Below are 16,832 nucleotides of genomic sequence, written 5' to 3' on the forward strand. Positions count from 1 at the left end.
TCATTTTAAGAAAACTTTGCATTGTGTTGACAACATGGATTATTAACCAGAATCAATCCATAACATATTTAAAGGAGTCAATAAAGGAGATTCACTACACACTATATAAATGAGATTTTATTAATTTCAAGTCATTTCTCTTACTTCATGCAATTTTTCTTTATATGCCCTTATGTTTTCTTTATTGCAAGAGAAATAAGTATCTTGATTACCAAAATACTTTATTGGCACCTTATTCTCATGCTTTAAATGTTGGACATAATTGCCTTTATTGGTATTTTCTTTAATATGAGTAATCATGTGAAGACTTTATGGATTCTCTCATCTTCTTGAACACACATGGTTAGAAGTTCCTTTAATTAACCAATGATCTTTATGTGTGCTACAAGATAAAATAATCAGAAGAGAAAATTCAAAATGAAATATACCAAGAATGACTTAAAAAATCCCAATCTTTAGGGAATTAAGCTAACCTATCATATCCTTCATTCCCATAATGGGATTAGAAACACTTTTGAGACCATAAAAGCATTTTTCCAGTCAGAAAAATTATTAGCATAAAGTATTGGAACATGCAACTACTAAAAGTAGAGTGATAGAAATAACTGCAATAACAAAAAATAAACAAAAGAATATTTTAATGCTATGAAGTAACTTTATTTTAAATTAGCCAATGCCAATTTAATAGTAAATAGTAAATTTCAACCTACCTGTGGGCAAAGGTTGCATCACGCATGAAATTTTACCCTTTGTTAATAAGACTAATAAATTTAAACATTAATAAATAAAATTCTCCGTACCTGTGGGCCTAAGAGAAACTTTACTTTTAATGTTAAATTTGTTATCTTATTATAATTAAGTCATAAAAATAAAAACGTCCCTATGGGGATAAGCAATTAATTTTATGAATTAATTACAACATGATGTTAATTTTTCTATATGAAGTTCAAATGTGTACGACCTTTATGTAATTATTATAAAATTAGGATGCTGTGGCTCTCCCAAAATCATAACAATTACGCTGCAATTTATGAACATCTAATAAAATTCTTTATGATCTTCATACGTGTAATCCTGATGTAATTATCCATAAAAATGGGATGCTGTGGCTCTCCCAAAATATTATGATAATTACGTGTGTGTAATCTTGATGCAATTATTATTCAAAATTGGGATGCTTTGGCTCTCCCAAAATCATAATAATAATTGCGACTTCATTAACATCTAACAACTTTATAAATGCCTACAAATAACCCCAAGAATATAACAAATCAATACTTAAATGGAGTAAACAACATTTTCCAAGGTGCAACCAGGTGAGTTCCCAGGAAAGTGAGGGGGGTCACAATGGAACCGCTTAAATCCCAAGACTTTCCTTAGCCAGAACTTTTCTAGACATTGCATTCTTGGATATTACTGTAAACACACCAGTATGTATGATATTGTTAATTATTCTTAGGTCTAGGCATCAAGCAATTTTATATTTAAATAATATAAATTAAACAGTTGAATATATCCATAAGTTCAAGTATTAAAGAAACAATAATTTAAATACTGAACATGTAAAATATATAACAAATAAATTTATGATATGAGAGCATAACAAATAGCATGGTCCAATGGTTTAGAAAATGGCCTTAGCCCTTTAAACTCGGAAAAAACCCAAGTTCTAAACCCCACATTAGCCCTTTTGTTTCTAATACTTGATGAGTTACTCTATTGGGCTGTTGAATGGGTTAGGCTTTTGCATAGCCCAATTAATGACCCAGTTTTTTTTTTTTTTTTTAAATGCTGAATGGGTCAATTTCCTTTCCTCATTGGGCTGGCCCATTCGGGTTAGCCCACTTAGTAACCCAAAAGCTGTATGGGTTTTAGAACCCTACCCAAATTTTCAACCCGTTAACCCGAAAAAACATAACCCTTGACCCAAGACCCAACACCCTTAACTTCTGAAACCCTAACCCTAACCCGCGCCGCCGCTGCCACCCTCTTCCTTATGCCAGCCGCCGCTTGCCACCTCATGCGGCGGCCACCAGAGGCCGCAGCTCAGCAGGCTACGACAACCCATGGGTCGCCGTTCACCCAGACGGGCTACCGCTGTTGTCACGGCGACAGGGAGAGGCCGCATGCCTCCGCCGCCTCTTCCTCCTTCCCCATCCGCCAGCCGCCTACCTTATGCTGGCTGCCACCTTATGCAGCCACCCCTGATGCGGTGGCCAAGAGAGGCCACCACTTTGACGACCATGGCGACCCTTATGGGTCGCCGTTTACCGGAGAAGAACGGCCAAAAGGCCGCTGTTTGGGAAGACGGCGACCAGAGAGGACGGCGACCCTTGAGTCGCCGTCTACTATAGAGGAAACGGCTCTAAAGGGCCGCTACAAGACGGCTATGGCGACCCACAAGGGTCGCCGTTCACTTGCGTAGCAGCGGCCCCTTTGGGCCACTGCTATTTTAACAGGCGGCCTAGAGGCCGCCGGTTAAAGTGCTGGAAGAGCCGCAAGGGAGGCCTCTTCTCTCAGGACAGCGACGACGCCGCTGTTACCCAGTGGCGTCGCCTCTGCAGGTGGAAAAAAGGTCTGCATTCGGGGTCAAGACTAACTTTAAACATAGATAATCTATTCTATTCAACCAATGGAAATTTAATCAAAACTGAATGCTGAGCAAATTGGCATAGAGATAGGCTCTGATACCACATGTAGGCTTTATATTAAATAAAATGCTAATTAAGTAAAATAAGCAGCGGAATTAAATATAAATATCTCCAGCCATTTTTGCTCAAACATATGAAGAAGCTTTAGCGATAAACAGAAATTCTGCAAAATAAAATTTAGACTGAAGATCTTCTGACCTATGCCTACCGGTGCCAATAGATGGATACACATGACTCTTTATATAGGTAGGACAGGGACCCTCATCTTTAATGGTTAGCAGATTTTATTCCTCCCATCAAGGAATTAAATCAGAAATATAAATATAAAAACCGTTATTTTCATGAACCATAATGTGGAATATAAAAAACCGTTTAAATCATATTGAATACATTTATTATAATTACCGTTACAGTAATTAAAAGCCGTAACCGTTACATCAAATTAAATATGACATAAGGGACATTTATGTAATTTCTTACAATATAACCTTATTCTTAATTCTTAAAATTGGTCAATTCTCAACTTCCCGTTTTAAATGGACCTCTTTCTCTTTGAAATTAATTTAAGGACAAAGCAATATGCAATTTATATTTTCTCCTTGGATAAATGGTTTATTTGATAATCCAAAATGAATGTTAGTAATTTTTTTCTCAGAAATTTCGAAGAAGATGATATTTTTATTTTAGAGAATAGGTGAGATAAAGTACATGCAAGTTGAAATCAGACATAAAACTTGTTCATTTATCTATTAAAAAAAAAAAAAATTCTAACTTCTAATCTTCTATAAATCAGACGGAAGACAACAATTGACTTGGCGGGGAGAGGCGCGCTCTTTTCTTTGGACCTTTCCTTTGTCATTTTCGCTTTCCTTGATTTGAAAGGCCAATTTCATTTTCCTTCATAAAAGCTGTCACGTAGCTTTTTGGCATTGACGTGAGTCAATGTTCATGGACAAATTAACGTCAATGTCATTTCTTTTTTCGTTTTTTTATTTGGTAATTTCCTGTACATGTCCAACTTCAATTGGCTTGTTCTGATCTAGTGTATCCATCAATCCGTTAATTACAGTTGGATATGCATATATGGTCTATAAATAAGAGCAGTGTAGAGAAGGTTTAATTGCACTATCGACTCCCGAAATGAAGTCCACTCTTCTTATAATCTCCCTTCTCTAGGCGTCCGCACTTTTCCTTCCTTCTTCCATTTTAGCTAGAGAATTATCTGGTGGGCTCATGATCACTCACTCATTTCCAGTCCATTTATAGTTGATCAGTTAGAATTCTTTGAATTGAAATGAGTTTTCTTGGTCTTATTAATTAGCTCAGCATTCCACTTGATGCGGGTCTAAAATAATTTGAGTTGTCTCAGATGAATCGGAAGAAGAGAAAAGGTTGTCGGTCTCGTCCTCTCTTCCCTCTTCCTCTTCTTCTTTGTCGCTACTAAGACTACCACCACCCACCAAAACTCATATCCTGAGAAGACCAGCTTAGGGAAAGAGTTCTATGTGAGGGATTCAAAGGCAAGATTGGAGACGCAGGAGGGCAATTTCGTCTGTAGGGGTTGGCAGAAGCGAAAGGCGAACATGGCTATGAAACTTTTCTTCTTGGGAACAAATTTTTAGCTGGAGTTATGCAGTTGTACGTGGTTGTTGGTTTCTGGGGTTTGGAACGGTTTTGGTCTACAAATGGACCTCGATCCACCATTGGATGGAGGCTTCAAGAGGTTGAAGAAGAAGGAGAAGATAAAGTTGCGGGGGTTTTTTTTTTTTTTTTTTAGATTTTAATTTTTAATAAAATAACAAGAGTAATGCTACACATCATCCATTTGTCCTCCTTTTGTCCTCCCAAATTTGATGTGGCTCTTAAAATCACCATTGAATTTATGATAGATCATTATTGAATTTTGATCCAATGGTGATTTTAAGAGCCACATCAATTTTGGGAGGATGAAAGGTGGACAAGAGGATGATGTGTAGTATTACTCAAATAACAAAAATATTATTTTAAACAAAAATGTTGACATGGCACTAACGGACTACACTAACGGTCTATAGTAAACTTAAATGATAAACTCATGGGAAGATTTATTGCGAATAATCAAAAACTCAGACATCTAATTTTCAAAATTAATAAATTATAAAATAAATTCTAATTGCACATTTATGCAGAGATTTATCATACAAATTTACCCCCCCCCCCCCCCCCCCCCCCCCCCCTTTTTTTTTCGAGGCCACATATGTATATCTATAATCTATATCATTAACATGTCATTTGAAATGATAAATATTAATATAAAAAATATTAATTAGTTTTAATTAAAAAATACTAGTTAATATATATATCCTAAAATTTTGAGAAAGATTTATGGAGATTAAAAAAAAAAAATGAAAGAAAAATCCACTACAGGTTTCTACAATTCTACTTTCTACTTTCTAGACGGCCTCCAATATCAAAAGCTGGTTCACACAGTCCAACTGTCCAAGAGTGAACCAAAGCCAGCCTTGTTCGAAGCAGCCTACGCAGTCCTCACTCACTACCGCGACCGTTATTAGAACATTCACAACAATAGCTTTCTTTTGATTTTTCATAAATTTAGGGAATAAAATTACCTTTTTACTTCCCTATTTAAAAAAACTCCACAATAGCATTAACCGATGAGGAATGCTAGACATCCAAACACTTTTCTCTAAAATTTAGTTCCAAACTGATGTGTCACAATCACATGAGATCTATCATTTTGAAAAGTGTGTCACAATCTTAGAGGATAGTGACACATCAATTTGGAACCAAATTCTGAAAAAAAAAATGTTGGAATGTCTAGCATTTCTCCCGACCGATAGATTAATACCTATGGGTGGTTTTTTGTATTTTTTTTTTTTTTACATTTTCACTATATGTAAAGAAGGAAATTGGCTATTGTTAGAGGATAAGATATCATCTGCAAAAGACTCTCAAGAGCTTATTTCTAACATGGTATATCAGAGTTTGTTGGCTAACGCCTTGCGATTTTGTTTCTCTTCTTCCTTTGGCTGCAGCACAGCCCATGTGAGCATAGCTCACACAGCTCACACGGGCAGTGCCTTGAGGAAGCTCCACAAGAGTTTTCCTTACTCTTTACTCTCTTTCAGCACTATTATCAAGCACCTCATCTTCACCAAAAACACCCACACTTCAACAACCAGAATCAGAAAAATCCACCCACGAACTCTTATGTCTTCATCCTAAACTCTATCTCCCAGTTTCTATAGCAAAAACGATGCCCAGTCCGACTCGTCAGTTCCTTTTCTTCTTGAAGCTTCTCTGCACCTTTTATCAAACACCTCATCTTCACCTATGTTTCCCCTTCTCTTTGCTCTCTCTCAGAACTTTTATCAAACACCTCACCTTCACATGATATCCACAGAGCTAGTTCTCCAAAAATCTCCCTTCTCTTCAACGAGATGCTCTGCTCACTACAGTCACTCTTCCACCCCCAGAGCCAAAAATAAACCCATCTCTTTTGGTGTGCAAGTCTTACCAATCTTAGACCGTCTCAGTTGCCCTTGTTTTCTTTTTTATCAGTAGCTACAGTTCCCTTTTTGGGTCTCACCTCTGCCACGTCTCCCAGTCGTTCAAGCACCTACATGTCTCCCAAAAACACATCTCCACAACTTGTACAACAAACGTGACAGTGCTGTGAGAAGATATGACAATTGCTGCATATCCCAACTCCCAAGTGAGCGGAAGGCTCGAGAAGCCTTCTGACTTCCACTTTCTATTTCACTTATCTTTTGGTTTTTATTGTTTGTTTCCTTCGTGTAAAAGCTTACGTTTCACCTTTTTTTTCTTTTTTTTTTTATTATTTGTAAGCTTTAATTCTTATGTTCAGTTGAGAAAAAAAATAAAATAAAAATCATCTCAAGGTATCATTTTGGACCATTGTTGGCCCACTTTCTAACTTGGGGGGCAAATGTTTTAATGCCCAAACTCATTTAAGAGGAAAATTTATCAATGGCCCATTGTTGGCCCAAATTTCTTGCTTGAGGTAATAACTAAAACCCAAGCTTATTTTAGCCATTTGATGGCTCTTTTCTTAGCCCATTGTTGGCCCCAACTTCTTGCTCGAGAAAATGTCTAAAATTCAAACCCATTTAATCCATTTAATGGCTTTTTTCTTGGCCCATTGATGACCCAAATTGCTTGTAAAAAATGTTCAAAGTCCAAAGTCTTTTTAAATAGCCATTAGGCTTTCTCTTGGCCTATTGTTGGCCCAATTTCTTGCTTGAGGCAATGTTTAAGACCCAAGCTCATCTAAAGTCCTTTGTAGGCTCTTTTTCATGGCCCATAGCTGGCCTTAATTTTGGCTTTTGAGGTCTAATTTGCAGACTTGAGTAAAAAAAAAAAAAACAAAAAAAAAGTTGATGATTATAATTCGAAGAAGACAAACTCATGAAAGTTTCTCTCATCAGTTTGCAGGGGAGTGTTAGAGGATAAGATATCCTTTGCAAAGGACTCCGAAGACAGGCATGAAAATAAGCCTACAACAGCCCCTCAATCCAAGATTCACTCCACTCTACACGCAGCCTAGACCGTCTCAAGCTAAGCAGCTCTAACCCATGTTCCAAGCTGACACAAGGCAACAGCTCCATGCTTCACGCCTGACAGCAGCCCAACTCTCTTGATTCGCGCACTCCATGTTTCCAACATATTTCATTCCATGTTTATGGGATATTGTTCTCTTTACATCTCTACAACAGCCCCTCCTTATTTCTAACGGGAGGAATGCTACAGAGGGGACGTTCATCCGTCCCCTCTCCTCCTTTTAACATTAAAAAAATCAAATTAAAAAAAAAAGTACATTTTTCTTTGTTTTTGGTTTTCTTTTTTATTGAATTTGATTTGTTTAATGATAAAAGGAGAAGAGGGGACGGAAGCATTCCTCTTCTAACAGCTATAAAGAAGCCGTTGGGAATACTTTTATGGTACTACCTCATCCATGCCATCTCACTCCTACAATCCCTCACTTCCACTCCTATCTGATGCCCCCAATTGCCTTCCATCTGGCGATCTTCGTCTTTGTTCTCCTCTTCTCCGTCGCTGTCACATGCAACGACGTCGTTCCCTTCCAATGACATCACCGCCCTCTCTTTCAAATGCGCCCCGACCTTCAACTGTGGGCCTTTCAAGTCTTTCAAGCAGTTATCTTAACTGTTATTTTCAAAACTAGATTATACAATTTATTTATCTTTCTTTTTTATTGATTTTTTTTTTTTTTGGTTATTTGTGTCTCAGCTTTTCCACCCTCTCCTTCAAATGCGCCCCGAGCGCCGTCTCCAACTCAATTCATTGCGCCAGCACCATTTCCCATAGAATTTGGGCCATATGGTAATTATTTCTGAAGTTTGGGTCTTTTGTTCTAGCTTTATAATTCCTAATATTTCTTTTGTTATTTTTTTAGTGCTTGAATTGTTTATTTTGTTGTTGATTTTCTCGTAATGAACTCAACTTTCCAATGATATATATAGTTGGTGTATATATGCGATCATGTCCTCGTAAGGGGTTAATTATAAGTAGAGAGCTTCTACACATCCCCCCTTATCACTCTTTTATAATAAAAATTAATTTTTTTAAGGAAAATAGAGTGATAAGAGGGGATGAGGGGAGGATCTTTAGCATTTCCCTTATAAGTAAGCTTGGTAATATGAGCCCTTCTACACATCCCCCCCCCCCCCCCCCCCCCTCATCCCCCCCTTATCACCCTTTTATAATAAAAAAATTGATTTTTATTAAAAAGTTGTCTCTGATGTGACATCAGAGACAACTTTTTAATAGAAATCAATTTTTTTAAGGAAAAGAGGGTGATGAGGGGGGGATGAGTGATGCATCTTTAGCATTTCCCTGGTAATATTGACTTTTGAACTTGTTGGTCAAGGTTGCAATTCATTTTTAGTCATAACAATGTGATCATCATGTAACACTACAAAAATAACTGCGATTTGCCGCGTGTCTATAGTAGGGGTCACTGTAGCCACGCGTCAAAATAGCCACGTGTATACATGAAAACGTGGCTATTTGTGGTGCAAATAACTTTCAAACAAAATAGGTGCAAATAACTTTCAAACCATTGATGAGGAATTCGTAAAGAAGTACAGATCAATAGCCCCAAAGCGATATACTTACTTAGATGTGAAGAAATTGACCAACTCATTTAAGGAAAAAGTAGGACGATGAGGATATGGTATTGTATACAAAGGGAAGCTACCTGATGGGCGTATGGTGGCAGTGAAAATCCTGAGCGCGTCCGAAGGTAATGGAGAAGAATTTATCAAGGAAGTGGCTAGCATTAGTAGAACATCCCATGTTAATATAGTCACTCTTTTAGGTTTCTAATACGAGAGGACTAAAAGAGCTCTAATCTATGAATTCATGCCTTATGGATCTCTTGATAAGTTCATATATGATAAAGGACCTCCAATTACAAATCATCACTTGGACAGCAACACTATGTTCCAAATTGTGGTTGGCATTGCTCGAGGACTAGAATATTTGCATCGTGGATGTAACACAAGGATCCTACATTTTGAGATAAAACCACATAATATACTTTTGGATGAGGATTTACGCCCAAAAATCTCTGATTTTGGCCTTGCTAAACTATGCAAAACAAAAGAGAGTATTGTGTCAATGACAGGCATCAGAGGAATTGTAGGTTTCATTGCACCCGAAGTATTTAGTCGGAACTTTGGTGGAGTCTCTCACAAGTCTGACGTTTACAGCTATGAAACGTTGGTTCTTAAAATGTTTGGAGGAAGGAAAAATTTTGATGGTGGATTGTCTTATACCAATGAGACATTTTCCACACTGGATTTAGATGAAACTTGAACAGGGCAAAAATTCTACCACTTTTGAGGAAATAACAGAATAGGCAGAAGAAGAGACAATAAAAAAGATGATTATAGTTAGTTTGTGATGTATTCAGACCAGTCCTTCAGATCGACCATCAATGGGTAAGGTGATAGAGATGTTAAAAGGAACCTGGGACGTCCTACATCGCTTGGGAATGAGGATGTGCTTATATGTATAAATGCACCATTTATGACACAACGCGTTTTAAAGCCGTGATGGCCATGAACCTATCAGAACTCCGCAATTAAGCATGCTTCTGCGAGAGCAATTCCAGGATGGGTGACCTCTTGGGAAGTCTGGTTTGGGGAGCCAAAAGCGGACAATATTGTGTCATTGGGGGTGGGTCGTTACAAATGATATCAGAGCCATTGCCCAGCCTGAGATGGTGGGAGCGTGCACAAGCCCAATGAGGGACGCCGGGTCCAAAGATGAGGTAATGGTGACGTTCCACATCGCCTGGGAATGAGGATGTGCTTATATGTATAAATACACCATTTATGACACAATGCGTTTTAAAGCCGTAATGGCCATGAACCTATCAGAACTCTGCAGTTAAACATGCTTCTGCGAGAGCAATCTCAGGATTGGTGACCTCTTGAGAAGTCTTGTTTGGGAGCTTAACTGCGGAGTTCTGATAGGTTTATGGCCATCACGGCTTTAAAACTCGTTGTGTCATAAATTGTGCATTTATACATATAAGCACATCTCGATTCTCAAGCGATGTAGGACGTCACAATCACTCCCTCTTGGGACCTAGCGTCCCTGCTGGCGACCCTCATGGAACACCCCATTCTTGGCGTCCCAGCGATTGCCTGCTGGCAACCCTCATGGGCTTATGCACGCTCCCACCATCTCAGGCTGGGCAATGGCTATGATACCATTTCATTGTGACGTCCCACATCGCCCGGGAATGAGGATGTGCTTATATGTATAAATGCACCCTTTATGACACAACGCGTTTTAAAGCCGTGATGGCCATGAACCTATCAGAACTCCGAAGTTAAGCGTACTTCTGTGAGAGCAATCCCAGGATGGGTGACCTCCTGGGAAGTCTGGTTTGGGGAGCCAAAAGTGTGACAACCCATTTTTTTTTTCTTTCTATAAACATACATAAATGGATCATTACAGTGGCACGACTACTTGTTGCTCAGCCAATATATGATACTCGTCCCATAATATGTTCCTGATATTCAGAGTTACATCTAAGCAGCGAAACATTCAATTATACATAGTCCGAATAGCGGTAAAACACTTCTATAACATAGCTGTTAATTATAAAGAGCCATACATAAGTCTATATGTTTAAGGCTAAAACTTAACATTAATTACATACCAAAAGACTGGCTCTACAAAATACAAGTGTCACGTAGGACATGAGCCAACAACAAAAGACTACCAAAATGGGACGCCCAAGTCCACATAGCTACGACACCAGCGATATGCCTCAGTCGCAGTACCCCAAGTACCGTGCTACGGGATCATCCTCTAGATCTGCTGATCCTGCAGCCAAAACATTAGTATATGTACAGTTGTGGGGTTAACCACATCCGTACATGTGAAAGTATGAGTTCACCACCTCAGTAATAAATTACTGAGGTCTTAGTGGTATAAGACTCACTAAGTTTTCGCGTAAAACGACATTTTACTTAATCTCTTGTTTACAATAACAGTTATTGTTTTGGTTATGAAAACTTGTCTCTTAAAATCACATCATAGCAGATGGAGTAAACGCAAACACAATATAACAATATTGTTCTTATTCCAACATGCTCACATACAAATTCATACTATATCTCAATCATCAATTCTTAATTATATCTCAATTAACAATTCATACTATATCGACATATCATAAACAACATTATGCATGCTCAATTACCAACCCAGTCCAATACAAAACAATGTAGTTCCAAAGGGGATACCAGCCATAAGGTATTTAGTCCTATACCATAGAGGATACAAGCCCATTAGTCTTTAAAGCTGTGCTATAGGGGATGCAAGCCCATTAGTCTTTAACCTAGCCATAGGGGATACAAGCCATTTGGTCTTTAATCCTATGCCATAGGGGATGCTAGCCCATTGGTCTTTAATCATATGCCATAGGGGATGCTAGCCCATTGGTCTTCAATCCTATGCCATAGGGGATGCAAGCCCATTGGTCTTTATTCATATGCCATAAGGGATGCTAACCCATTGATCTTCAATCCTATGCCATAGGGGATGCAAACATTGGTCTTTAATCATATGCCATAGGGGATGCTAGCCCCATTGATCTTCAATCCTATGACATAGGGGATGCAAGCCCATTGGTCTTTACACACTATGCCAAAGAGGATACCGGCCCTAAGGTCTTTTCCAGCCCAATGCTTTATGCTCAAAACCATATACCTTTTCTTTTCAAGAACTACGCCTTTTAACACATGCTTTCTTCATAAATCCATAAACAATTTAACACATCACTTCATCAATCAATATTTCCGTAATTTAAATCCTAACAACAGCCCATAATCAAATCTTTCAAATCAGTTCAAATCACACTTTTCTATCACACATCATTTCTCATAAACATCGTTAATATATTTCAATATAATTGAAATTACTTAATACATTCAAGACATATTATCAACAATAGTCAGTTCAAATTTATAAAACATCATATAAATTTTGCAATTCATTAATATATGAAAATAATAGTTTCTCAGTGAGTAGAATACTCACCTTAGCTGCGCGGATAACAAGCTCAACTATAAATTACTAGACAACCTCTCACAATGTGCCACTGGAGATTGGGAGATTTTTTTCAAGCTCCAAATAGCACAAAACCTCAAAACAAACGGCAAGAACGTAGATCCTTACGCGTGGGTCACATTTTCGAAGTCGAATTTGAGTTTCGACAGTTGAATCTTTGTAGATCGGCGTTTCAAGGTGAAAAATCAAAGGGACTTTTTGAAAACTCTCTTCGCTGCTTTCGGAAAAAATAACAAAAAGAGGCTCTCGGGGGCCTCTTAAAAATAACACACCGGTCCCCTTTTTTTTTTTTGAAAGGCTGTACTCTTTTTGGAACAAAGGCTGAATGGCCTTTGTTTATATTTTTTTCTTTTTGATTTGTGAAGGGCCAGGTGTGGCCCTTCATTTTGCTGCGCCATTTTTATTTTTGTTGTTGTTGTTTTATATATATATATATATATATATATATATATATATATATTGACTTTCCTTTTTAATGATTCTTCTTTTTCTTTTTCTTTTATTTTCTATTATTTTTATTTTCTATTTTCTTTTTCTTTTCTATTTCTTTTCTTTTATATTTTCTTTGGACCTAAAAATATCACTTATATTTTCTTTTCATGACTTCAATTTACAAGTCCATAGGATAAAAATAAAACACTTTATTTTATTTTATCACACTAAATAAACTTTTTTTTATTTGATCCTAATAAACCTATTAAATATTTTCTTGGTCATTACAAAAAGCAGACAATATTGTGTTATTGGGGGTGGGTCGTTACAAATAGTATCAGAGCCATTGCCCAGCCTGAGATGGTGGAAGCGTGCACAAGCCCAATGAGGGACTCCAGTGGGGACTTTGGGTCCAAAGAGGGAGTGATTATGACGTTCCACATCGTCTGGGAATGAGGATGTACTTATATGCATAAATGCACCATTTATGACACAACGCGTTTTAAAGCCGTGATGGCCATGAATCTATCAGAACTCCGCGGTTAAGTGTGCTTCTGCGAGAGCAATCCCAAGATGGGTGACCTCCTGGGAAGTCTGGTTTGGGGAGCCAAAAGCGAACAATATTGTGTCATTGGGGGTGGATTGTTACAAAACCCTTCAATCCTTACCATTTCCACCAAAGCCTTTTTTGGATTCACCTATCAGGTCACCTCAAGATTCTACCATGGCTTCATAGTCATAAAAATCCATCATTTAAAATAGGTGCAATTGTATCTCAAATTCAAAGAAGAATAGATGATCTTAATGTTGTGCATGTTTTGCTTGTTTACACAATATTTTATATAAACAATTTAAGAAGTGTTACACTTACCAATATATTTTTTATTTTTCCAAAAGTTAATTTCTAAATGATGTGTCAATCATGGATAAGATTTATTATTTTGAAAAATGAGTTACCATCTCATGAGATAATGACACATCACTTGGAAACAAATTTTGGAGAAAAAAAAAAATTGGAAAGTAGAGTATTTCTCATACAATTTAACATTGAGACAAATCGGTCAGAACGTAGAGGGAAGATTTCAATTTTGTGTTCAGTTATGAAAGGCGCGCAGGGGAAAGTGGCCAGCATTAGCAAGGTTGGCTCAGCCCCCTTTGTTGTGGGGGTGGCTGCAGTTGGGGATGGCTCCACCCTAAGTTAAGGAGTGGCCAAGTCACTCTTTGATTTTCTTTTTCTTTTTTTCTTTTTTTTTTTCTTCATTTTTTAAAAATGATATAATTATAATTACATATAAATTCTATAATTTTTTTTAAAAAAAGAAAGAAAGAAAGAAAGAAAGAAGATAGATTTTTATGGAATTAGACAAAAAGATGAATTTAATAACGGAGACAAACTTTCCATGAAAGTGTTACGTACACCATATCCTATACGATGCGGTGAAAGACATTTCTCTAGGCTTACATGCATAGGGTTAGACTATTGTATTCCGCAGTCTAACTCATGGAAATTTTAGAGATTGATTGCAAGAAAATTTTTTAGAGCTCTTTCTAATGTTTATTTGGAGTGCTTCTATGCTGACATGACGCATTGTTTTTAATAAAGAAAAACTACAGCTTGATTTCTCTCTCCTATTTTTATTAAAAAATACCAGGTGCCATGTCAGCATAGAAAGACCACAAAATAATACTAGAATGAACTCTAACATTCTTCTTAATTGCAATTGTTCTTTTTCTTGCGTGGGATGTTGACCTATACAAAAAATATGAGACCATTTTTTTTTTTTTTTTTTTTTTTGTCACTGCCTTTGGCTATGATGAGTTTATGGTGCACTCAAACCAGTCCTTCAATTCAGATCAGCCATCAATGGGTAAGGTGATAGAGATGTTAGAAGGTAGCCTTCAATCCTTATAATTTCCACCAAAGCCTGTCATGCATTCACATATATATTAGAGGATAAACCTCTACACTACATCCACGCCAAATCAGCACTGTCAGATGAGCACCACTTCAAGAAGTTATCTCCTCTGCTGCAAGTCACCATTGCAGAACAACACAAGTCACAACAAAGTCATCCCTCTAATCAAAGCCATTCCTCCTCTGATCTTTTGTGATCAGGAACCATATCTTCAACCCATACCTACATGTAATCGTCATTTAGTTTCTCTCTTTGTACATTGGTCTTTCAAGGCCAACCTGCACTGAGCCAAGCTTCACCAGAAGCTGGACTCCAGTATCGTCCACGGCGTCACCAAGTTTTTCGATCTCACTCTGGCAAAATTCCGACGACAGTTCCTTGGCCTAAAGCGTGTTCGGCTTGCGGCTGATGCCCATGAGCTCCGATCCTTCCCACCAACGATCTCCCCTCGAACAAAGTGTCTCCCACGTGATGTTGTGATTGCTGTCAATGTGTTGTTGTGCTGTCAGTATTTAAGTAAGCTGGTTGTTGGAAGAATCACGTTTAGAGCATCCCTATCTAGCTTTTCAAATTTTCTCTAAATTTTAGTTAAAAAAATTTATTTTTGTTATTTTAACTACTACTTTTAACAAACTTCCTACATTAAATATTTTTCTATTTCAACTATATATAAATTTTTAATTGGTTTTAAGCAACCACTCCTAACAAATGAAGAGAGAAGAAAAATGAAAAGTGAAGTGAAATGAAAGAGAAATGATTAAATATTCAATAGCTCATGAAATTTGTGAGCCAAATTTGGAGTGAAATTATGACAAAAGCCAAAATAGAGAAATTATAGGGAGTTTGTTGAAGTGGATTTTTTTGAGTTTTTCACCAAATTTTGATGAGAATTTTGAAATGGAGAGCTCACTAGGGATGCTCTTAGTGTTGTACTTGCTGAAAATTCCAGCCCATGCTTTTGAGATTTCAAAAAAAAAAAAAAAAAAAAAAAATCGGTTGAAAGAAAAAGAAAATAAAGAAGGAAGAAGAAAAAAAAAAAAAAAAAAAAAATCTTTTGCCCATAGTTGGCCCTCTTTTCTCTTGGCCCATTGCTGGCCCAATCTCTTATTTGTGGTAATTAATGTTTAAAAACCTAAGCACATTTTAAGCCATTTAATGGCTCATAGTTTACAAACTCGGGCCTTGCAAGGGGTATTAGAGGATAAACATCTGTACTACATCCACGCTAGACCAGCACCGTCAGATGAGCACCACTTCAAGAAGTTAATTCCTCTACCAGATCTGTGTTAACCAGTCATGATCGATCATCTGATGGTTATTGAAGTTTGATTAAACAAGCGACAGCTGAACCAAGAAGGCAAGTTCGATCTGTAGGATGCATCAGATCTCCATACAGATTTTGTCTTTGATGCTCCTCCGCCCAAATCTTTTGCTATCTACTGAATTTGTCGTTGTGATTTGAGATGAACAATTTCTTTTAGGTGTCTTCGATCAGTCTGAGTGAAAAAGGTGATGCTTCTTCATGTCATGCTATATGAACAATTTCCCTCTTCACCAATCAGATTCAGGGTCCCTCCAAGGAAACCTATAGATTTCCACCAGTAATTCTTCTTCTACAAAAGAATTGACAGCTGCCGCCTCTTCAACTAATTTTTGAGCCTTCGTTTCTTTCGGTTTAAAATATATTTTTTTGTTGAAAAATTACAAATATATATATATATATATATATATATATATATATATATATATATATATATATATATATATATATATTTTTTATATTTTTATACAATTATATTAACCTAATTAACTTTTATTCACAACATAAAAATAATAATATAAAAAATTAATCTAATAATTTGAGTTTTGGCAATGGTTTAACAGAGGCCTATCGATCACTGACGGTAGCCCAATGATGGTCTGGAGGTAGCATAGTGGTGGTTTGGTGTTGCCCAAGGGAATATGGACGAGAAATAGAAGAAAAAGCAGCTTGGAAAAGAATGAATTCCTACAAGATTACTTGCAAACAACAGTTACATAAGCTGGTGAATGCGCATTGATTTTTTTTTTTTTTTTTTTTCACCATTCAGATCTTATCAAAGAGGGTACAACAACAACTACCTTCCAGAATGGGATACGGCATTTGACAATGTTAGCATTCATTTTGATAGGTTTGTTTCATCTTTTGCGGCTTGTAGGG

The 16,832-nt window shown here is 37.1% G+C and overlaps 1 pseudogene; it reads left to right on the plus strand.

The window, feature by feature from the left end:
• The first annotated feature begins 8,999 nt into the window (after positions 1 to 8,999).
• LOC133860452 (PR5-like receptor kinase) lies at positions 9,000 to 13,452 on the plus strand (annotated as a pseudogene).
• Positions 13,453 to 16,832: the final 3,380 nt, after the last annotated feature.

This window comes from Alnus glutinosa, chromosome 2 (genome assembly GCF_958979055.1).
Source record: "Alnus glutinosa chromosome 2, dhAlnGlut1.1, whole genome shotgun sequence".
NCBI lineage: Eukaryota > Viridiplantae > Streptophyta > Magnoliopsida > Fagales > Betulaceae > Alnus > Alnus glutinosa.